We start from the raw sequence: 23,314 nt of genomic DNA on the forward strand, positions 1-23,314 counted from the left end.
GCATAAAGGCACCAGAGAGACACCGGAGTCTGTCCCCACTTGACAAGGCAGAGGAGGGGAAGCTGCTCACAAGAGAATAAATAAATACAGAACACAGAGCAGAGAGACCCGTGACTTTGGGAGGCAGCATTTCACATTTCTCCTGTGCTTTTTACAATGCTTAATAAAAGAGTTATCAAATTGATTTTGAAGTCAGTAAGACTGGCCTGAAACACTGTAAAAGGGATTAAAAAAAAAAAAAAAAAGACCCTGTACATAAGGAAGTAAACTGCAAGCAAGATCAAGAGCCGGGCTAGAGCTGGGCGGGCTGGCACTCGTGTGTTCTCCCCTCCCTTCCTCCCTTCCTCTCTCTTCTGTCTCCCGACAAGGCAAACAAAACAAAAGAAGTGGATACTTCAGCTATACATATGGACTCCAGAGCTTTCTGCCCCTAATGTCTGCTCGCATGCCCTCAAGTCTGAGGACTCACTGGACCCTACCTAAAGCTCCCTGAAACATTCCCCGTGCGTCTGTGGGGGTATCTTGTTGGACCAGCCAGCCGCCTTGCCTGGCCTGAGCTGTGCAGGGCAGGGTATGCCAACGCAGTCTGACATTCACAGCAAGACCACAAATAATAAACACTTTCAGTAAATTGACTCGAGTGTCTTTGTTCCTCAGACGTACATCTTCCTACCGCTTTACAAAGGCAGGCAGCAGAACCTAGCCACCAATTCGACTATAGCCAGGACTGGGAAAGGAAGTTATTGAAGCCTGGATTTCCTGCTTTTGCTTGTAGCCAAGAACTATGAGGCTTGTAGTGGTTTCAGGAACTGACTCATCTAATGATTCATGGATAAGATACTACTTTTAATATGTTTCTGACCCTAAGACTCAGGAACTTCAAAACCACTCTGAACCCATGCTTCACTCTTATTTACAAATGAATATTCACAGCAAAATAAACAGGAGGACAATGGCTAATGAAACAATGAAAATATCACACCCACAGCAGGAAAAGCAGAATGTGGACTTCACATTGGAAGCCGTGATCAAAAGCCTGATATGTGGGCTGTGACTTGGTAGCACAAGTCTTGGGAAGTCAAACTTCCCAAAAGTGAAAAACAGGTGGGATAAGGTTTATTTTTAGATGTCATTCTCCTAGATGTAAAAATAGATTTAGCATGGCAATATTTTAATTTAGGCGCATCTGGAGTGGTGACTCGAAAAACCAAAGTCGGAAAGCAGCGTGTAGTGCTAGATTTAACTGTTACAACTGCAAGCCAGGGAGAGCTCAGGGTTAGCTGACCAGTGAGTAATAGGTAATAAAGGACTCATGGTGGAGCTCATTCTCTTAAATCATCCATTACAGGAAGACTGCAACTCAGTGTTTCCACCCATCCTCTGACCAGACTTCTCTTTCCTCCACTAGACACACACACACACACACACACACACACACACACACACACGTCCTGAAAAGCAAACCCTTCTCAAAGTTGTCGGGAGCTGGTACCTCTGACTGCTCCCCATGAAGTCCCTATAGATGCATTGATCATCAAGAAGTTCCCCTACAGGGACTGCCCTGGTGGTCCAGTGGCTAAGATTCCACACTCCTAAAGCAGGGGGCCCAGGTACGAGCCCTGGTCAGGAACCGAGATCCCGCATGCTGCAACTAAAGATTCCATAGGCCGCAACTAAGACCTGGTGCAGCCAAATAAATAATTGCAAAAAAAAAGTCCCACTTAAGGAAAAGCTTTCAAGCCTTCCTGGCCCATCAGCCCTTGGGTTTTCCCTGCCCGGGTCCTTCCCCTAAGGGCACTAAGATCAGGATGAGTTTCAGGGGTGGCTTTCAAACCATTTACAGGTTTCAACACAAGTCCAGTTGCCCAGTCACACAGAGGATAGAGGGGGAAAAAAACAAAAATGGGAGAAAGGGATGAGGAGGTGGGGGGATGGAGTGCTGTGGGGGAAGGGGAGAGTGCAGGGATGGAAGAAGCAGTAAGACCAGTTGACCAGGCAAGGCCAAAGGGCAAGGGCTGCCTGGCAGGCACTACCCAGCCGGTCTCCTCCAGCAGATTTACTGACATGACGTCAGTGGCTCCAGTCCAGCTTTTTCTTTGGTAGCTTTTACCACTTGCCTCCTGAAGCCTCCACTGTGTTAGGAAGCCACAGGACCATAAAGAAAATTCCCTTTGTGAAACCAGTTTAACCTCAGGGCACAGAGGCCTGCCTGTGAATTACAGGACCCATCGCCCTCTCTGTGCACCCCTGGAGGAAGAGGAAGGGAATAAGCCCCTACTCTACTCTACTTAATACAGAGGAACCATTAAATGAAGCTTGGTGCTTTAACAAAAGGGGAGGTGGGGGCAGGGAGTGGGTTGGGGGCGAAGGAGGGGTAAGGTGGTGGGAAGGGGTTGTGGTGGGGCGAGATGTTAAATGAGTATTCAAAATTTCACAGGACAGGATGCTGGTTAATTTCCTAGGATGTCATGAATGATGATAATTTCAGTGCTAGTCACTTTGCTGTGAGGTTGTGTTGGCTGAACTGTGAATGCATACAGCTTTGTTTCACCACCAACAAAAAAAGTATTACTGAAGCTGAAACTCCAGGCCTAAATGGAACATCTGAAGAGAGCACTGTAGATGTATTTAAAAATGAGATTTCTTTTTTCCCAGCCAAAGTGCACGTTCTGTGCTGCACCAGCCTTGGGCATCAAACAATTTCCAAAATGCCAGAGAGAAATTACTAAATTAGTAATAGAATTACAGATAGAATTACTAAAAGATAGAAATGCCAGATAGAAAGATAGAAATTACTAAAAATAAGTCTAACAGGAGACTCATGAAACAAAAAACACTCATTTTAGACTTAAAGGCTTACTACTGTACTCCAACAACAGCAGCTATTCCAACAATAGCTGTGTTCCATCTAGGACTCCCAACAAACAAATCTGCCTAAAACTACAGAGCTTTAAATTTTTTTAGCTCATAAAAACAATGTATTAGTGATAAATTCTTTAAATGAGTGAGAGATTAAATATATTCTATTTTAAACATTTCAGAAGAGAAAAGTACAAAACTTAATTCAACAAGTATTCATTCAAACACAGGCATGTAAAATTGACCCCAACAATATCATCAAAATATAGCCTGCAGTCTGAATGGCTCAGAGTGGTAATAAGACAAGGAATCTCTCACCTTCTGGTTATTTAAACAAGGTGCAGAACAAACCATCAGGGAGACAGGACTGAAGGCAATGATCAAAGTCTTCTGTGAAGCCTAAATTAATGTGAGCTCTGGCCTTCAACATGAGAGTCAAACCATGAACTGTCCTGGGGGAATTTTTCAGTTTGGTCTTTTTCTTAAGGGAGAAAAGGACAAGATGCCAAGCCCAAACACAGAAATGCAGAATGAGAGCCAAAGGAGCCAAGCATGAGATAAATGTGCAAAGAAAGTTTTTACCATGAATCGAAAAGTTGACACAGTAGGTGGGATCCATTTCTGAAGGGGGATAGGGGGTAACAGAGACTCTACCCAAGATGGAGCTCTGAAATAGCATTTCCTACCAAAAGTTATCAAAGTTCTGCAGAATCTGGTTCACTCTAAATCCAAGAAGACACAGGCCAGCAAGGAAGCTGCTCTCAAAAACGGTAAGGGTCACATCAAAAGGACACAGGAGCCAACTAAAGATACTCCCCTGGCCCAAAGACTTTATAATGCGAGCATCAGTTAAGAGGAAACCGGGCTTCCCCAGTGGCTCAGCAGTAAAGAATCTGCCTGCAATGCAGGAGACATGGTTCAATCCCTGCATCAGGAAGATCCCCTTGAGGAGGGCATGGCAACCCACCCCAGCACTCTTGCCTGGAGAATCTCATGGACAGACGAGCCTGGTGGGCTACAGTCCAAGGGGGCTGCAAACTGACCCCAACAGTATCATCATGCATGCAAGAGGAAACTACAATGGAGTCAAACATCCCATAATGTAAAATCTACAATTGCATAATGATATTAAAAGAAGCAAAAAAAGAAAATCACATACCTGCTTTTTCTGTACAACCATATGCCAGATTAACCAAACAACTGATGACAGAACGTTTCCATGAGAGAATTTTGGCTGATAAATGAAGTAGGAACAAGAGGACTGGAACATGATCAGTTTACGAAGCCCGTGTGAAACAACAGATACAGGCACAGGTCATAAATCAGTGTCTAACATCACAAAGAAAGAGACAACTGGACATCATGTGCCTCCTGGTGGATTACTAGTTATGAAATATTCCTGTCATTAAAAAAAAAAAAAAAAAACCCAAAACCTTGAACCTGAAACAGATCAAGTTTCTAGGTCTAAATTCCTATTTATAGGAGAGACTGAGGACAGTGGAGCAGGGAAAATACCACCGAGAGAAGGCAACTGCATATTCCAGAATGAGAGAAACTCTACAAGAGAAACAAGGCTTTTCTAACAAGTCACCTGTAAAGGGTGAAAAAAGAGGGACACAATCTTTAAAGAGTTTCAAGAAACAGAACAACTAGAGATAACCTTCCATTTTGTCTGGACCCTGATTTAAACAAACCAACTATGGGAAAACACTGATGAGTCAAACAAGGAAATCTGAAGCCTCACTAGACATTTTATATTAAGTAATCATGATTAAAATGTTAGTGTGATGATACTTCAGTTTTGTTTTTGTTTTTATTTTAATTTATTTGACCATGCCAGGTCTTCACTGTGGCATGTGGGATCCAGTTCCCCGAATAGGAATCGAACCCAGGCCCACTGCATTGGGACTGTGGAGTATCAGCTACTGGACCCCCAGGGAAGTGGTGTTTCTTAAACACCAACAGTTGGTCTCTCTTTAAAAGTCACAATTTTTAAAATATATACTGAAAACTTCACAAATAACATGGTAAGACATTTTGGGATTGTTTCAAAATAATATGTGGGAGAGGATGCTGGGATTTGAAGGAAACAATGGCCATGGGTTGATAACTGTTGCTAAGTGATGATGGTCCAGGGTGATTCACTGCCCTCTACTCGAGTTTTCACAATAAAAATTTTGAAAATCTAAAATAATAAAAATAATAAGATACTCTTCCTGTCTTTCTCCTTCAAAATAAGAGAAAGGTGCCAAAGGAAGAGATACTTGGCACTCTTAATTCTTAGCCACCAGGTGATGGTAATCACAGCCATAACTATAATCAGCAGATAACTTTAATGGTACATTCTGCCAGACAACATGCAAACCCTCAGCTAACTCTCACTGTAACCCATGAGAAAGGCACTGCTGCTACGGCTAAGTCACTTCAGTCGTGTCCGACTCTGTGCAACCCCATAACGGCAGCCCACCAGGCTCCCCCGTCTCTGGGATTTTCCAGGCAAGACCACTGGAGTGGGTTGCCATTTCCTTCTCCAATGCATGAAAGTGAAAAGTGAAAGGGAAGTCGCTCAGTCGTATCCGACTCTTAGTGACGCCATGGACTGCAGCCTACCAGGTTCCTTCGTTCATAGGATTTTCCAGGCAAGAGTACTGGAGTGGGGTGCCATTGCCTTCTTCAGAGAAAGGCACTAGCATGTCCATTTTGCAAGTGAGAAACTGGGGTTCAAAAAGAATAAAGAGGTTGCCCAAGAGCAAACAGGTAACTGGAAGAAATGTGTGTAATTCCACAAATTCATAAACATAATGAGAATCAGAATGAGCTAAGCCTTTTCAAAACAGTAACTCTTAAGAGTGCCAGTAACTCTCTAAGCCAAGAGATCCAATGCTCTCCAGTGTAAAAGACAGCAAAATCAAGAAGTGGTGCTCTGCTGCTGACCATTTTTGGTGAAACCTAGGAAACTGAAGGGGCAGTCTCTTTAAGATTTCAAAATGATAACAGCAGAAGAGAAAGGGTGAAGAAACTGGACAGCATGTTTTGTGTCTCTGTGTGCGTGTGTGAAAATATGAAAGCAAAAGGGAAACTGTCTGAAGAGAGAAAAACAGAGCAGGAAATCCAGCAAGAAGAGAAGCTGGAAAAAAGCTTAAAACTAAACCCAGAGGAGGCAGATGGAAAAGCAAATAAATGAGCGCCTGTCAGACTGGTGTTCTGGATGGGACAAAACCCTCAGGTCTTGGACCGGGAACTGGAGGGCAGAGGAAGCAGGAAACGTCAGTATGGGTTGGGACAACCCGTGGAGAAGCCCACTGTGGGCTGTTCGTCATACTCTGACATATTTCACTTTATGTTGATATTTTCATTTTTCAGATAAAGAGACAAGGCCCAGAGAGATTAAATCATCTTCCCCAATAAGCATAACTGGGACTGGGTCTGACTTCAAAGCCATGCTTTTAGGCTATGTTGCAAAATATATAAAGTGCTAGCGAGATCTACACCAAGTCAGGGAAACACCAAAATAGCCAAGAGCAGAAGTACCCAAAAGGCACTGGATATATGACAGCTCTAAAAAGTGGGCAAACCAGTACACGGAAGGAGAAGACAGGAGCACAAGTCCTGGCCATCAGTGGCCCCAACCCCTTTTAGCCCAGAATTTAGTCTAATTCAGAGTTACCAGAATTAGGTGAACAAAAGTAAGACAGTATCAACCATCCCATAACCTCAGACTAAAAGCCAACCAAGATATCAAAGATGGGTAGCAACCCCACTACCAATCCCATTTCAAAGTCCTTCTTATCTATTTCAGAGACCTGATTTATTAAGAGCTTGGACCACTTGGACTCCATGGACTGGAAGGAGATCCAAACTAGTCAGTTCCAAAGGAAATCAACCCAGAATATTAACTGCAAGGACTGATGCTGAAACTGAAGCCCCAATACTTTGGCCACCTGATAGGAAGAGTCGACTCCATTAGAAAAAGACCCTGATGGTGGGAAAGATCGAAGGCAAGAGGAGAAGGGGACGACAGACAATGAGACGGTTGGATGGCGTCACCAACTCAATAGACATGAGTTTGAGCAAACTCTGGGAAGCAGTGAAGGACAGGGAAGCCTGGCGTGCTACAGTTCATGGGGTTGAAATGAGTCAGGCCCAACTTAGCGACTGAACAACAACTGAACGGAGCGGTTAACTGCCTTTTCCCTTCTGCCCCTGCCACTGTCCATCACATTCCACAGGTAAGACATAGTTTCCAGCTGGTCACCTGGGTGGGGAGGGGAGAGATTCACCTGTATCTCCCATGTTCCCAAGCAATCCCACTATCAAGGGGTCAAGTCAAGGTCATCTATCTGAACAACTCTACCCCCAGCATGAGGGTATTTCCACATCCAGGCTTCCAGGGTGGTAGAGGGGGCTAACTATCTCTGCCTGCAGCCCAGCTTCTGCAGCTCAACTGTAGAGCACATTCCAAAGAAAAACCAGATAAACTGGCAGGTCCAGGTCCAGAGCTCCAAACCAGATCTGCTTCTCCCCCCACGTCCCCAACAAGGAAATCAACCCAGAATATTCACTGGAAGGCCTGATGGTGAAGCTGAAGCTCCAATACTTTGGCCATCTGAAGGGAAGAGCCAACTCATTGGAGAAGACCAGGATGCTGGAAAAGATCGAAGGCAGGAGGAGAAGGGGTCGACAGAGGGTGAAATGTTTGGATGGCATCACTGACTCAATGGATGCGAGTCTGAGCAAGCTCAGGGAGACGGTGAAGGACAGCCTAGTTTGCTGCAGTCCACGGGACCACGAAGAGTCAGACTCGACTGAGACACTGAACGACAACAGAAACCCAGGGAGCCAGGTGAGAGGTTCTGCCCTTCTCCCCTCATCCCACCTCCAGTCTCTGAAGACTGACTCCAAAAGGGAGAAGAGAATCTTGCCTGCTCTCAATATGAGGAGCAGGGGGAGCAGATCCCCTAGTAAAGGTTGGAGTGGGCCACACCCAACATTTACATGTTTGTTTTGAAAACATGGGTTAAATGGGCCACCAAGAACACAAAACAAAAGAAAGCATTAAGTACTCTGCAAAAATACACCAGAAGTGTGCAAGTCTACTTTCATTTCAGTGTCACCATCTATCTTAACAACTGCCACAAGTGACTTAATATGCAGTCTTTTGTTAGCCTGAAAGCTGTGGAGTCAATGGGATCTAGGAACTGATATCAGATTTGGGCCCTGTTAACCTGGCTGTGTGACCTTGGACAAGTTACTAACCCTCTCTGAGATTCACTTTCTTCAACCACAAATAAAGCTCTCAGGTTTAAATCAGGTAAAGTTGAAGAATGGGCTCAAGACAGAACCTGGCCTGTCAGCCTCCCTTTCTTATCCAAATTCTCCCAGGGTGGCCTGGGAATTAGCACAACTGAAAGAGTTATAACAACTGAGTTATGGAGTGAACTCAGCAGTACCGCTCCTCCTCCACAAAACCCGATTTGGGTGGGGAGTTTGGGGTAGTGGAAGGGATGACTCAGATAACAACCGCTCCAGGACCTTTCAGCCTAAGGCTCTAACATTTTATCTCTTTAATCTACAGCTCAGCTCAAAAGTAGGCTGCAGTATCTTCACAGAAAAGGAAAGCAAAGATTTTCAAGTGACTTCCCCAAAGTCACAGGAAGAGCCAAGTGAGGGGCTATCCAACCCTTACAGCTGGAAGTGGAGGGACCAAGATCCTAGCCCTGGAGGGACCCTCAAATGCCTTCTCCCAGTGAACTGCTCCAACGAAGAAACAGTTCTCCCAGTTCTCAACGGTGAAGGCCAGAAGCCATTCTTTCACACTCAACACCTGCCCAAGTTACTGCCTAAAGCACACGATAAAATAACTAAGTGAATAGTGTTGTCAAAAGAACCATCTGGAATTGAGCAGTGTCCTTACAATTATTTTTGGTTTTGGGCAAAGTTCTAAAATTTCTTAAATTTTTAAGATTCCACTCTGTCTTCTCTCTGTATCCACAGGCTCCAAATCTGAAGATTCAACTAACCTCAAATCGAAAAAATCTGAAAAAAAATTCCAGAAAGTTTACCAAAAAAACACTTGAATTTGCCACAAGGTGGTAACTATTTACATTCAGTATAATATTTACACCATACTGACGACTACCTATGTAGTATTTACATTGTATCAGGTATTATGCTGTGCTGTGCTTGTGCTCAGTACTGCCCGACTCTTTTGAGACCTCGTGGACGGTGGCACACCAGGCTTCTTTGTTCATGGAGGGGTTGCCATTTCCTACTCCAGGGGATCTTCCCGACCCAAGGATCAAACCCAAGCCTCTTGTGTCTCCTGCACTAGAAGGTAGTCTCTTTACCACTGTGCCACCTGGTAAGTCTCTAGCAATCTAAAGAGATGATTTAAAGTCTACTGGAAGATGCGTGAAGGTTATATGCAAACACTCTGCCATTTCCCACAGGGGTTTGGTATCTGCAAAGGTCCTGGAACCAGTTCCCTGTGGATACCTGCTCCAGTGTGTTTGGGCACATCACAGGAGGTCGTTACACAGTCTCCCAAAGAACAAAGATGAGCAGGTCTGACACCTAAGAGTGTCAGGAGCTCCAAGACTACAGTTTCTAAAATCTGTAATCCGAAATCCCCAAATTTCACACAGTACAAACCTGTAAGAATTCCACTGGGAAAAACTTCTGAACTTTGCAATTCCAAAAGGAAATGAAACAGAGCTGAATCATTCTTATGAATGATGAGATGCTTTTTTTTAATTCATTATGAATTGATCCACAGAATAGCAGAGGGTTTGAAACAATTTGTTAAAACTAGCACAGGTTTATAACCAAAGTTGTTCTCTGAAATTCCCCTCTGTGGAAGCTCAGAAACAGCCTGAAACACTCCAAGAATAACACTGTTATGAGCTCAATACAGGGTACCACAGAAGTCTCCTGCTTGAGATTTTTCTCTCTATTCTGCTCAATTGAAGGGAGTCAGCCAGTTTCCTCATCAGCTCCTGTTATGAGGATGATCATATGGTTTATCCTCCAAACTGGAACATCGTGAGAGTAAACGAGGGTACTATTAAAGATTGTGCCATGACATGCAGAACAAACCAGGACCATGCCAGGCAAGAAGTTACACAGCCATGAAGAACAGTAGAGAACAATCCTTTGGTAATATTAATGAATAAAACTACCACAAACAGTTATTATGACACTGTGCATCTGGTCAGAGGACCCAGCAACCAAAAAGCCCAAGGTAAAATTATCTAAAAAAAAAAAAAAAAAAAAGGGCAGAGCACAGCCTGAAACTTGAAGTATAAATTAATCTATATCCCTATCTTAAATCAACTTACAAATCAGATTCACGACTTGACCTGTGGACTCACATGCCTTCCAGGTCTCTTTCCCTTGTGATCTCCTAGTTTGCTTATCCTCTAGCATTTAGTTCACAGGCTGTTTAAACTGTAAGCCATACGGGTGGTTAACATGGTCAACATTTATCATTAAGGAGCGAGTCATCCCTCAACACTGAAGTTATACTTTCGTAAGTAAAAAAAATTTTCCACTGTAGATACTTCTAACGGATACCTTTAGGCTCCACACTAACACCAGTAAAGTAAAAGAGATATAAACTCTTAAGTCATCGCTCTGAATATCAATCTTAATCAATTGACCAGTAGAACAAATGGACTCGTCACATGAGGAATTCTGGGAGCACTGTGCTTTACCTTCTTTAATGAGATATAATTCACACATCCTTTTTTTAAAAAATATAAATTTATTTATTTTAATTGGAGGCTAATTACAATATTGTATTGGTTTTGCCATACATCAACATGAATCCGCCACGGGTGTACATGTGTTCCCCATCCTGAACCCCCCTCCCACCTCCCTCCCCGTACCATCCCTCTGGGTCATCCCAGTGCACCAGCCCCGAGCATCCTGTATCATGCATCGAACCTGGACTGGCGATTCATTTCACATATGACATTATACATGTTTCAATGCCATTCTCCCAAATCATCCCACCTTCGCCCTCTCCCACAGAGTCCAAAAGACTGTTCTATACATCTGTCTCTTTTCCTGTCTTGCATACAGGGTTATCGTTAACATCTTTCTAAATTCCACACACATCCTTTTAAAAGTTTAATTCAGTGACTTTTAATAGATTCACAGGTTGTAAACCATTGGTTTTAAATCTTTCTCCCCTGCCTCTAAAGCCTTTATTCCCAACTAGTCTACTTATCTCTCCTAACAATTTTTAATTTTAATTTTTAATTTAAACTGGGAAACCAGATTAACACACAATTCTATGTACCCTGGTTGACTACAGAAGACAAAACTGCAGATGGTCTTTAGCCCAGGTTCACACAAGGCAGTCTTAACAGCTCAAACCTGTCACTGGGAGCAGCCCCAATCTGAAAACACAGGGACAGAGACACACCCTAAAGTGTAGCTGGCTGTCAAGTGGAGCAAGACCAGCTTAGGGCCTCTGGCTTTGAAAACACAGGTTTTCAGTTTTCAAATCCACCAGTTTTCAGACAGGATTCAGCTCATGTACCAGGAAGTACCTGGGTACTAACTCAAGTAGACAGTCATCTTGGATTAATAAACATTCTCTTAAATATGCAAATGTACTGGCAAAGGGTTAGTCTGCCATTCACACACGAGTATGAATTATTATTTGAATTATATTTAAGGCCTAGACAAAGGAATCTGATGAGAGGGGCAAAGATTTAACTCCAGAGCCTGGCACACTTTCAGGAACAAGATACATTTGATAGTACTCATACCTGTTTCTGCTTTCCTAATGGAAATCAACCCTGAATACTCATTAGAAGGACTGATGCTGAAGTTGAAGCACCAATACTTTGGCCACCTGATGTGAAGAGCTTACTCATTGGGAAAGACCCTGATGCTGGGAAAAACTGAGGGTGGGAGAAGAAGGGGGCGACAGAGGATGAGATGGTTCGATGGCATCGCCGACTCAATGGACATGAGTTTGAGCAAGCTCCAGGAGATGGTGAAGGACAGGGAAGCCTGGCATGCTACAGTCCATGGGGTTGCAAAGAGTCGAACATAATTTAGTGACTGACAACAAAAACACATGTAGCTCCAGCCTATTGAGATAACTCTTAGGTATACCTATCACAGCCGTTCAAAATAGTTAACACCAGCCCACTTTCCAGATGAGGAAACTGAGGGCAAAGAGGGCAGCAAAGCTGGGGGAGGCACCTGTCTGCCTCTTGTTCTCTCATCTCACACTTGGAGCTGAAGCCTTCAGAACTCTAGCAGGGATTCCTCAAAGGCTCCACCAGCAGGTCCAGGGCCCTGAAAATAGCTACTCTACCAAAAGACAAGTTCCATACAACCACCTTGGTGAAGAACTTTTAGAACCCAGTCCCAAAGTCAGGAGAGTGGCCTCCATGCCAGAACCTAAGGAAGACATTTCCTTTTGAGTGGATGAAGGTATACCCTGCCACCCACCTTTAGAAGTTTGCACTACCACTTGGCAAGGAATAGCCTCAAATATTATGTATTTACTGATGGATTTCCTCTACTTTTATGAATAGGGGAAGTGTGGTTCAAAGAGATTAATAGTCTCAGACTTGATGGGATGCCTCAGCCTCTCCTGGATCTCAATCATTCGCCTGAGACTGTAAGTCTGGCTCTTCGTAGCAACTGCTTCAGCCTCGGGTGTTCTTCAAGAGTCAATGCCCAGGCTGACCTGGCAGGAAATCCAGGAAGACCTGGTATACAAGATAGCATGTGAAGTTGCTGTTTACTGAGCATTTATTAAGTGTCAGGCACACAGGAGGCATTCTATTAAAATTTACCGATGGCAACACCGAAGCTCAGAGAGGAAGTAATTTGTCCAAGGACATAGGACAAGTGTGGCTGAGCCAAGACTCCAACTGAGGTGTGTCTAACTCCAAACCTGTGTTTTTAAACGTATGTTATTATCTTGCCTTTTTCCAAACCAGAATCAGGAAGCTTCTAACTCCCCACAACTAGTCCCCTCCCTCCCTTTTGCTTCTTTCATTAATTGAACATAATGAAGTTTTAGATCCTATACCAGCTCACAACTGGCAATGAACTGTCTGTATTACTATTTGAGAGTCGCGTTCATTACTCTGGAGGGTATTTGCAGGGGTTGGGGGGAAGGGGTGGTGGGGAGGGGGGTATTTATTTAACAACTGGGTCCCACTCTAATCCCAAAATGGTATCTGGCAAAAAAAAAAATTTTTTTTTTAATTTTAAAAAAACCCTTCCCTTCAAGGCCTAGTTCCAACATCACTTCCTCTGCAAAGCTTTCCTCATTCCCCACCACTGAGCATACACAGCTCTCTGGCTATATCATGAGTAATGAACACAACCCTCAAACAGTAATACAGAAGGTTCATTGCCAGTCATGAGCTGGTATAGATCTAAAACTTGATTACAATCAAGTTTCCCCATTGGATATTTTTTCCCTTTATTTTGATATTACATAAACACATGTTCCTAAAAACTACAAATGTGTAAAAATGAAAGCATCTCCCCATCCCAATCTACTCCCTCAAACCAACCCATCAATAATATATAATCTCTCACATCCTTTTGGATAGAGATGTAAACGTGTTTCATGAAAATTTCATCAACTCGAAGACACCAGTGATGGTTAAAGGCAGTATAATTTTATTTCTAAGAAATACTGTTGTGAAACACCTTGCCAGAGCACCGCCTTATGACTTAGAAATTTTATTTTATACCTACTGAAACTTCATCATATGTCAATCTTATGCAGGCATAAAAAGGAAACTGTAAGTAAACAAAAGTGGGTTAGATATACTAAACTTCTCAGAGAGATCAACACCCATGCCTTTCCACACACTGTTGCCCTCTGTGCCAACAAGAGAACTGGCGACATCAAGAGCATTCTTAGGAATGCTTGGCTACTGACTTTGGAATTTTCTTCCTCTCCACTGCACTTGTTCTGCAGGCTGTGATGAGTGTACACAACCACGTCACGGGTCATGACCACCACTGGGCCAGCCATGATTGTAGGACGCATCCCAATTTTGGAAACATTCAAATAAGGGGAAAAAAACTGTACCTTGGGACTCATGAAATATGAAATACACAGCTTCCCCAGTGGACTGTGATCTCTTTAATCTCTTCACATGCCTGTTTTTATTGCTAAGCTGGAAGCTCTGCAGGGGTGTTTTACTGATGGTCATTCATTGACCACCCTTGGCTGGATCACCAAATCCCAGGCACACGGTAGTACCTACAAAGGTTTCAATGTAACAATTCTATGCAAAGCAGGGAACATCTGGATTTCTAAGTGCCTAAGGCAGAGAGAAGAGAGAAGAATGAAAAGCTGAGGATGGTTCACCAGCAGCAAACTCATGCTCATCTCTGGGATACTGTCACGATCGGCCTTCCTATGCCCTTATTCTTCAGTATCAAGAGGGACCATGTGAGACCCTCTGTGAACATCCCCACTACTCAAACATGAAAACTACTTCTGCAAACAGTCAGGCAAGAATTAGTCCTTAAACCCCTTGCCAAGGAGCCTGACGCTCACCTCTATAATCACATCTGGAAACAACTGCTACCTTCCCAGGAAGTAACTGATGCGTGCTGAGCACAAAAAAGGTAGTTCTGCTCATCACCTCTCCTGCACATTTCTGTGTAGCCATATCTTTAAAACTAACAAGATCTTAGTGAATTCCATGAAGAGTTAGTATACTCTCCTAGATACATCACCTCACAAATACAGGAAAAAGCCCATTTAGAGTTAGGAGGCGGGGGCAAATTTAGCCTGATTCCATCTGAAGGTGAAAATTAGAATACCTAGAGTAATAATTCTCAATCAGATAATTCCCAATAATTCTCAATATCTGAGGTCTCTTAGAAATACAAAAACACTGCACCTTCTAAGGCCCCAGGGCTGATAACCCAGTATGTGGAAAGCTCCACAAAGGCTGTGATGCACGTGTTCAGGTGGGAACCACTGGTGAGGCAGAGGCTCCTGGGGACAGGAATGGAAAGAGGATGCCCTGGGTTTGAGTCAGAACCATCCTGAATTAGCCAGGTAAATAGATCTGTGTACCGAAAACTAGAAACCCCAAGTCAAAAGGTGAGAGGCCTGGAAGTGAGAATGACAGCGTTCAGGAAGGCTGGGTAGGGAAAAACAGACAGTCTTACCCTGGCCTCCCCAGTGCCTGGCACACATCAGGGACACAAATATTTGCCGAATGATATTCACGCAGTTGATAAACACATAAACAGTCATGCACATCATGTAATTTCCACTAATATACCTACTGTGTGCAGAATTCTTGAGACAGCCCCAGCAACTCAAGGCAGGAGTCCCCCTGTGGATTCAACAGCGGCAGAAATTCTACTTTTGGCTCAGATTCAATGGACATCTGAGTAGAGAGGTTCTAGAAGTATCTCCCTCTGTAAGAATTCCTAGTCATAAAGGAAGCTGCTTTTTGCCCCCAAATCACAGTAACTCTTCCTCTGAAATCACTTTCCACTTGATTTCTTTTATTGTCATATAGTTGCTTTACAATGTTGTGATAGTTTCTGCTGTTCAGCAAAGTGACTCAGCTATACATATACATGTATCTCCTCTTTTTCAGATTTCCTTCCCATGCACTTGATGATAAGGTAAAACGCAAAGGTGGAAAAAAATTAAGGAGGTATTTTTAATGAACAAAAAAACTAGAAACATTTTGTCAAAAAAAGAACCACGCTGGTCTTATCCTCCCGGCTATTTACAACCAAAGCCAATTTTGAATTACAGGAATTTCTTGACTCTGCCAGTATGAAATGCTATTAAATAGCTTGTTTTCTGTTTTCCTTTCAATGAAAATACCTGATGAGGTCTTCTAAGTATTCCAGATTTCAAGACGGGGTTGAAGGTTCCCTCAGATGATGGAGGCCTTTCTAACTCTAACCACTATTGTCTCCCAAAAGCTTTGAAATGAAAAGGCAGTGAAGGAGAAAGGGTTGAAAGAGATTCCACCAAAGGAAGCACTGGCTCACAGACCTTTCAATGGTTTTGGAATCAGTTATCCCCCAAGACACCCCCAGCCATGGTGATGGGTGATCTGAAAATGAAGCATATCAAAATGCTATTGATGAGCTAAATTACCAGACAGCTTATCTGAGGTCCACATCCGCCATATGGTGCCCCAACTTCTGCCGCCTGTTGCTGCCATAACAATAGGCACGCCTACCCAGAAAGCACCGTAGGACAGAAACCCAGCAGCAGTGGCATGTGGGGCAGCTACTGTGTTTACATTTTATTTTGCGCTATTAGCTATGTGCCTCTCCCTATCCCAGGAGTGACTTGAAACACACACACACATTCAATGCCAGAGATCCGAGTTACCTGCAGGACACATGTGTGCACACTGTGTGTGTGTGCGTGTCTGGGTATATATCAGGTGAACAGAGAGAAAACCAGATGTCAACTTCAGAAACGGAGCTGCCTGATGGGGGAGGGCGAGCCAGGCCAGCTCCCAGCTAGCGCTGCAATCAGACAATGCGCTTTTCTCCAAACACTCGGGCGGGCAGGCCTCAGGGAGTGGCTATTTAAAACACTTGGCTCCTTTTATTTCACCACCAGGGAAGTGAATCCGGCTCTTAAGTGCCAGAGCAAATGAAGTCATTTGGTTTCCGTGGGCTCCCTTTGCATTTTAGCAGCAGAAATCAGACTGGATTCAAGTCGGAAGGTCCAGCTGAAGTTGTTCTTACTTCCAATTAAAATTGATTCCACAGAGGATTTGGCACCTGGGCTTCATTAACTTTTTTCTTTTTTTTTGAAAAGACACTAAGGTCATGGAAAATAGAGAGGACACTGGACACTGGAATGAATACTGTCAAAGATGACCCCTTTCACAAAATGCCATCAAGTATGACCACATAAGGACCTTCTAAAGGCTTGGTTGGTATAAAAGGTTAACAGCGATTTTTGTTAAACGAATTTATAAGATTTCTGCCTTTCTCTCTGTTCTTTCAAAACAAAGTTTGTCTTTGCAGAGATTATATCATTGATGTAATAAAATATCTACTTAGTTAATTTTCTATCAGAAAAAGACATTGGTTTCCAAAGAAAACTCAACAGCATATAGCATCTGGTTATGCAAAAATGCCCAAGATGCAGGTCTGGATACGGTACAAAGCCAAAAAAAAAAAGGTCTCTTTCCTAATATTCAGATCTAATTAACTATTATACAAAGCCACTCATTTCATCCCCCCAATTAACCACACCTAAGCAGACAACATTCTTGGATGAACTTTTCAAAATTTCTTAAACATTCTCAGTTAAAAAAAAAAAATCTCCTTTCAAGTTAAATTGAGATTGCACTTGAACTCCATCCAAGAGCAGAGCTGAACTGAATTATGATAATTAGAAAGCTGTGCCTATAAAAAAGCAGCACAGTTCATGCATTTTTTTTAAAAGTTCATGCCAGAGAATATAAGTTCAATATGTTCTCACATAATTAACATTTCCCACCATTAGCAGCAGTTTTTCAGTTTATATATCAGTAAAAACAACAGCACCCGCCATTGTTGTATCTGCCCCACCAATAGTGTTTCAGTCACTTTACATATACATCTAAACCAGTCAGATGCCCCAAAGCAACCTGAATTTCCCAATGGAGACAATGGTGGTGCTTAACTTGTTCGGCAATACCAACTTTTTCTTTTAAACCTCTTTTCCAATTCTGGGCCCAGCTCCTCAAACTAAAACTACTAGTGAAATCCAATGACAGGGCCTTAAAAACTCATGTGAAAAGGGCAGGAAGCATTGCATCAGGATGGTAAATACTTGGGGGGTGGGGGCCAGCAATACCACCAGGACACAGCCTTCCTCTCTGGGCCAGCCATAAAACTAGAAAAGACGGCCTCTTAGGAACTCCCCCACCCCTTATCCAATCAGAAGAGAGACTAGTGGTTTCACAGTTAGCCAGGCAGGACTCCCAGACTATGGAAAGTATTTTCTGTGAATCCTCCCAACCATGCAAAAAGCCAGTGGACAAAAGGAGAACTTAAGAGCTGAAAGCGACCCACCCAGTTAAGAAACACTGTCCTGAAAGCCCACTCTTCAGGGCATCCCATTTGCTTTGACTAAAATAAACATACACATTTCAAAATTCTCTTATGCTGCGCCACTACAAAGCCGTAATGTATCTTAAGAAACGGTTGGATTTCCACTGAGTTCAAACTCGGGAGTGTGTCGAGGAAGCTTATGATGACAACCTCACAGACTGAAAACTCTCAACTGTCCACAGCTTTCAAACAAAACAATGTAAAAACCTACACAAAAATACTCCAGATATTCAGATCCAAACATCCTAGCATTCCACAAACTATCCCAGCATAGGGAAGCCCCCAAACATCCTTGATTTCAGAAGTATTCAATAATTGCAATACAAGGGGGTCAAAATTGGCATTGGTATCTGTCAAAAAGGCCAACTCTGAAACATTAAGGTGCTTACTAGGGACCTGAATTACTTGATTTTATCACCTTTGTGAACAAGAAACTAAAATACATCACAATACTGTTCAAACATGATTTGGGATCTAATTTAAACACCACAGTGTAATCTGTGGCTTCTACAGATAAAATAAGAAAAAGCGCCACGCAGCTGTAAGAGATTACGCCAGTCACCGGTCAGTCCCCAATAGCCCAGCAGCACAGCCGGAGTCTGTCAAAGGGCAGTAAGCTTACAATACACTTTTCTTGCGAGTTCAGAAGTAGGACATTCGCACTCTGCAGTTCCAGTCACTGAACTCGAAAGAGGAAGCTGTAATGCCCGCATTTATCAACAGAAAGGTGGGCTCTGATTTCGTTGCAGTTTTACAAAGAAAGCTGGACATTCCCTCTGGCCAGTATTCTTCAGTCTTTGGGGAAAAAAAACCCCAAAAGTTTTTATCACTGAACAGATCCAACCTCTAAGCACAGCTTTCACGCCACAGTATTTTTCCTCTCCTTTCGCAATTTCTTTATTGGAAACAAGATAAAATGCCTAAAATACAAGCTTAAAAGTGTTATCTCCACACTGTATATGAGCACAATCATTTTCCATACGTGGGATCATACAGGCAGTTATTTGCATCAACCTTTGAATGATAAGGCACCACAATTATCATTTGAGGGCAGTTTAATTATGCTCATGATTAATACATAATAACACAAGAGATCAGAGAGAAGAGTAATCCCAAAGAGGCACAAACTCCTGTCCCACCACCATGTATAACAGATTAATACATTTCAGAAGCAAGAAACTTAAAATATTGTTAATGGCACAGCTCATTCCTTCAAAGGCCTATCTAACATCTGGGATCTACATTTTCTAACTGTCCCCATTACACATTTTCCCACTGGAAACGTGACAACAAATATGATCTAGATCCCCACGATAGACTACAAGTATTTTCCACCAAATTTTCCCGTTAAGAAATGCCCTCTTAAACTTGCTGTCCTGTATTGTCATAACCAGCAAAACTCAGAATTGTTAGTGACTGAAACTAAAGCAGCAAAATACCGGAACATTTTTTATTTCCTTATGACTTGCTTGTCCTTTTTCTTAAAAAAAAACCTGAGGGTACCAGTGCCCAAAGTGTGTATGTGAACATAGTCTTTCTATATAAAGCAAAAGAGGGGGAGGGGCAGAGGAGAAGAAAGGAGGAAGCTGACTTTCCCCAGGCTGCCCCCTCAACCCCAGCACCGGCAGCTCTTATGTATTAGTATGCTGCTGGGGTCTAGGTACATATTGTACCATAAAGCAAGGAAGCACCTCTCCATGAGAAATTCAGTTCAGTCTGACTCAAATTAAGATAGCATGTCCTCTCTCTTTAAATTAAATTTCATTAAGTATATGCCATGGTGAGTCCTGGTTTATGTTTTGGGAAAAGAAGCAAAAAAAAAAAAAATTCTCCAATAATCTCTCTCAGGCATGTTCCCTATATGGAGTCCTATTTGTTGCTTCATAAAAGATCACAAAAAGGAGGAATCGACACAAAAATTCCTTCCTTTAATAGTTTTTTACTCTTAAGTGTCAAGGCAAAGTGTCACACTGGTTTTAGTTCAAACTTGTAAAGAGAAAGAGGGAGAAAGAAAGGAAAGGTAGTCTGATATTCTCCTAAAACTGTGAACTAAATAGTACCTAATCATTAAAGTAAAAATAAAATGGTCTACATTGGCACTTTTATACCATCGACAAGAACCAGTAATGGATACAGCTTATCAGCTCATTATTTTACACCAACAACAAAAGAATTATAAACTTGATCCAAAACCTGAAACCTTAGAGTCCAACACAGAGTTGCACATACAAAGAAACACTAAACAAAAATATCTGTGACCATTTATGGAAATAGTGAAATTAGAAAAAAAAAATCAGCCTTTCCCCTAAAAAACAATCAACAATTCAAAACCTCACTGTTGACAAAGGTTCAACTAATACATTTGTCTTTTCAGAGCGACTTTGTAATTAGTTCTACTATTTCCTTCTAAAAAGGAAAGATTCTTACCAAAGTTGGATCTAAGTATGGCCCTTACAAGCATTCAAATGTGCTTGGTGCTCATAGTTTCTGCTATTTACAGAAGGGCACAAGCCCAACAGTGAAAGGATGAAGCACTGGGCAAAGCCTGACATCTGTTCCTCAACCACCTCACAGTACCCTGGCAGAGAAGCCCCCGTGCATAAGACACCAATCAAGATTCACTGCAAGGTGCAGAGAACGGAGCCCACCCCTTGATCTGAATTTGCAGTGGGATCACATCTTCCTGAAGGGATCTGTCTATTCAGGTAACCACCTGCAGGCACCCAGCACACCGCAAGCCATCAGACCACCTAAACTTCCAGAAACAATCAAGGGAAAGGGTGGGGAGGAAGAAACATGTGGGTTGGTTGTCCTGAAGAACTAGACAGTGTTCTACTCATTGTACTATCTGTAACATTTTTTAAATACATATATATATATTTAAAACTCTTTTAAAACCTGATAGGTCTTACAGACCTTTCTGTTCCAAGACCTGGGCTTCCTCCAAGGCACTGTTATTAAAACTCGGCCTTTTTACATGACCGGCTCCTGGAACATCATCTGTCTCTAACTTTTCAGGGCTTAGTGAAGTCAATTTTCATTTCTGCAAATCACAGGCAGCCACTTGCTTCTGAGAAGTTAACACGCCTCCTGAGAAATGCTAATGGCTGGTATTTCATTGTTTCATAAATATTTTTATACAGTGACAGCATTCAATTTTAAATAAATCTTTAAAAACAATTAAAAAGCAAAGAAAATTAGGATCTGGATTTTATTCTCGTGGGAGAAAAAGAAGGGAGGTGTGAAGCCCTCCATTGTCTTCAACTCATTTAAAACGTTGCTCCGGTTTAAAAAAAAAAAAAACACATTAAAAGAGAAAAAAAAAAGGAAACTCACAGAAGTTGAACTTTCTTTAAAGCGGGCCTGTGGACTTTAGAACAAAACAAATGTTGCTGCTACGAACAAAGAGAAGAAATGCACTGATTTTCTCCCCTCTGGGGATCATTTCTCTTCCAATAAACAAACAAATCCCCCAGTATTTCCTACCGAAGGGAAGTTTTCCAGGGAGAGTCTCCTCCAGGATTTGGTGGTAACTGCGACTCAGTCTTTTTTGGACACAATGTTTCTGCTGACTCCTGAAAATTTTCCACTTGAATGTGCAATGAAGCGGCGGCGGCGGCAGCAACAGTCCTGGAGAAGCGGCAAAGACGACCGTGCCTCCTTTCATCTTTGAGAAGAAGGAGCGAAACCTCCGCCAGCAGCACAAGTCGGCGCAGCCCCCGGGCCGGCCTCGGGGGACCCCGGCGCCTGGGGCGGCAGGGGAGGCGCGGCGGGGGGAATCGGGCCGGCTTCGGGCTCCCAGGCGGCGCCGGCGGCTCTCCCCGCCCGCGCTCGCTCCGAACTTCTGACTTCTCCCAGAAAAACGTGGAAACTGCCCGAGGGTGTGTGCGTGTGCGCGCCGACAGGCGGACGGGCGCAAGAGGGGGGCGCGGGGGGCGCGGCGCGGCCGGCCCGGCGCCTGCAAGGCCGCCTGTTGCCGCGCGGGCTCCGCTGCGCGCGGCCCAACTTGGCGTCCCGGCAACTCCCGCGGCAGCGCCCGGCCGCTCACCTTGAAGGAGCGCAGGGAGGCGGGCGCGGGGGCCCGGCCCCGGCCCTCCGCGTGCCCGCTCCTCTGCCCGCCCGCCGCACACAAAGCAGACTCCGAAGAGAAAGAGCGGCCGGGGCCGGACGGGGCCGGCCCCCGCCCCCGGCGCCCCGCGCGCCCACCGCACCCAGCATCAGCCCCGCGCGCCAACTTACCTCGGCGAAGGGAGCCGCCGCAGCGCCTGGCGAGTCCGAGGCAAACTTCGGCGCCGCTTCCCCCGCCTTCAGCTCGGAGCCCGGCTCCCTCCCCGATTCCCGATCCCCGGGCTGGGCCACCCCACCCCTGCCTAGCACCGCTCCTGCCCCGGGGCCGGCTGGACGAACTGGGCTGCTGCCCGCGGCTCCGGGCAAAGGTGGACGGGGTGGGGGGGATTCACTGCATGGCCTGTCCCCGGACGCGGCCGCCCCGAGCCCGGGCCCCGCCGCGCGGACTGGCCCGCAGGGTGGAAGCGAGTCTGCAAAGTGCTTGATGGGCGCCCGCGGCGGGCGGCGGGGCCGCGGCGGCGGCTGCAGAGGCTCGGCTCGGCTCGGGCGGCGCGGCACGGCGCGAGCGATGCTAAGAATGTTCGGAATGAGGACAGGAATGAAATGAACGCCAGGACCGAACTCGCTCCGGAGGGGTGGGGCCTCGGTGACGTCATGCGGCCTGCCGCCCGGGGCCGGGGGCGGGGCCTGCCGCCGCCGGTGACGTCATGGGGATTCGGGGCGGGCCCGGCTGGGCAGCCTAGCCGTTGGGGCGCGGGCGGGCTCCCTCCCGAGGGGCGGCGGGGCGGAGTCTCGCGCCCACGGGGGAGCGGGGCGCGCGCGGGAGCCGCCCTGCCCCTTCCCGGCGCGGGCTCCGGGCTTTGTCCCGAGCTGGGCGGGGCGGACCAGGGCGGGGAGGGCGCCTCTGAGGTGGCTGCGCCGCGCGGAGAGCTCTGGAATCCTGGGTTCCCTCCTCCGGGCGCGCGCCTCGCCGGCCCTGCCTCAGTTTCCCTGTTCCCGGGCGCGGAAGCTCGCGCGACCGCCTGGAGCGCTCCTGGACTCGCGGAAGTCTGCAAGTGCGGGCAAGAGAAGTTTCTGTTCTGTAAATTCACGTCGTTGTTCTCAAGCGCGGTGGACGCCTTCTCGGGGCCGGATTCCCAGCCTGCCATGACTTCCCCTCTTTTCCACTTTACAAAAGTTCAGGGCTCTCATTCAAGTCGAAGTAAGACCTACTGTTGGGAAGGGAAACCTTTAGCATAGCAAAGAAAAGAGAACTGCGGAGTTTGTAATAATCCTGCCCTGCTAACACAGT

At 44.8% G+C, this 23,314-nt stretch overlaps 1 protein-coding gene across 8 annotated transcripts in view; it reads right to left on the bottom strand.

The window, feature by feature from the left end:
- TEAD1 (TEA domain transcription factor 1) overlaps window positions 1–22,709 on the bottom strand; it is a 260,791-nt gene extending 238,082 nt beyond the window's left edge. For 4 of the 8 annotated variants that reach the window (XM_069554347.1, XM_069554348.1, XM_069554344.1 and 1 more), the window contains exon 1: window positions 22,195–22,709. The gene's annotated coding sequence lies outside the window, so the exon portion shown is untranslated. Of the gene's footprint in view, window positions 1–21,441; window positions 22,143–22,194 lie in introns of those variants that run through there. The other 4 variants (XM_069554351.1, XM_069554345.1, XM_069554350.1 and 1 more) reach the window with 3 other exon arrangements.
- Window positions 22,710–23,314: the final 605 nt, after the last annotated feature.

Source organism: Ovis canadensis, chromosome 15 (genome assembly GCF_042477335.2).
Source record: "Ovis canadensis isolate MfBH-ARS-UI-01 breed Bighorn chromosome 15, ARS-UI_OviCan_v2, whole genome shotgun sequence".
NCBI classification, from domain to species: Eukaryota; Metazoa; Chordata; class Mammalia; order Artiodactyla; family Bovidae; genus Ovis; species Ovis canadensis.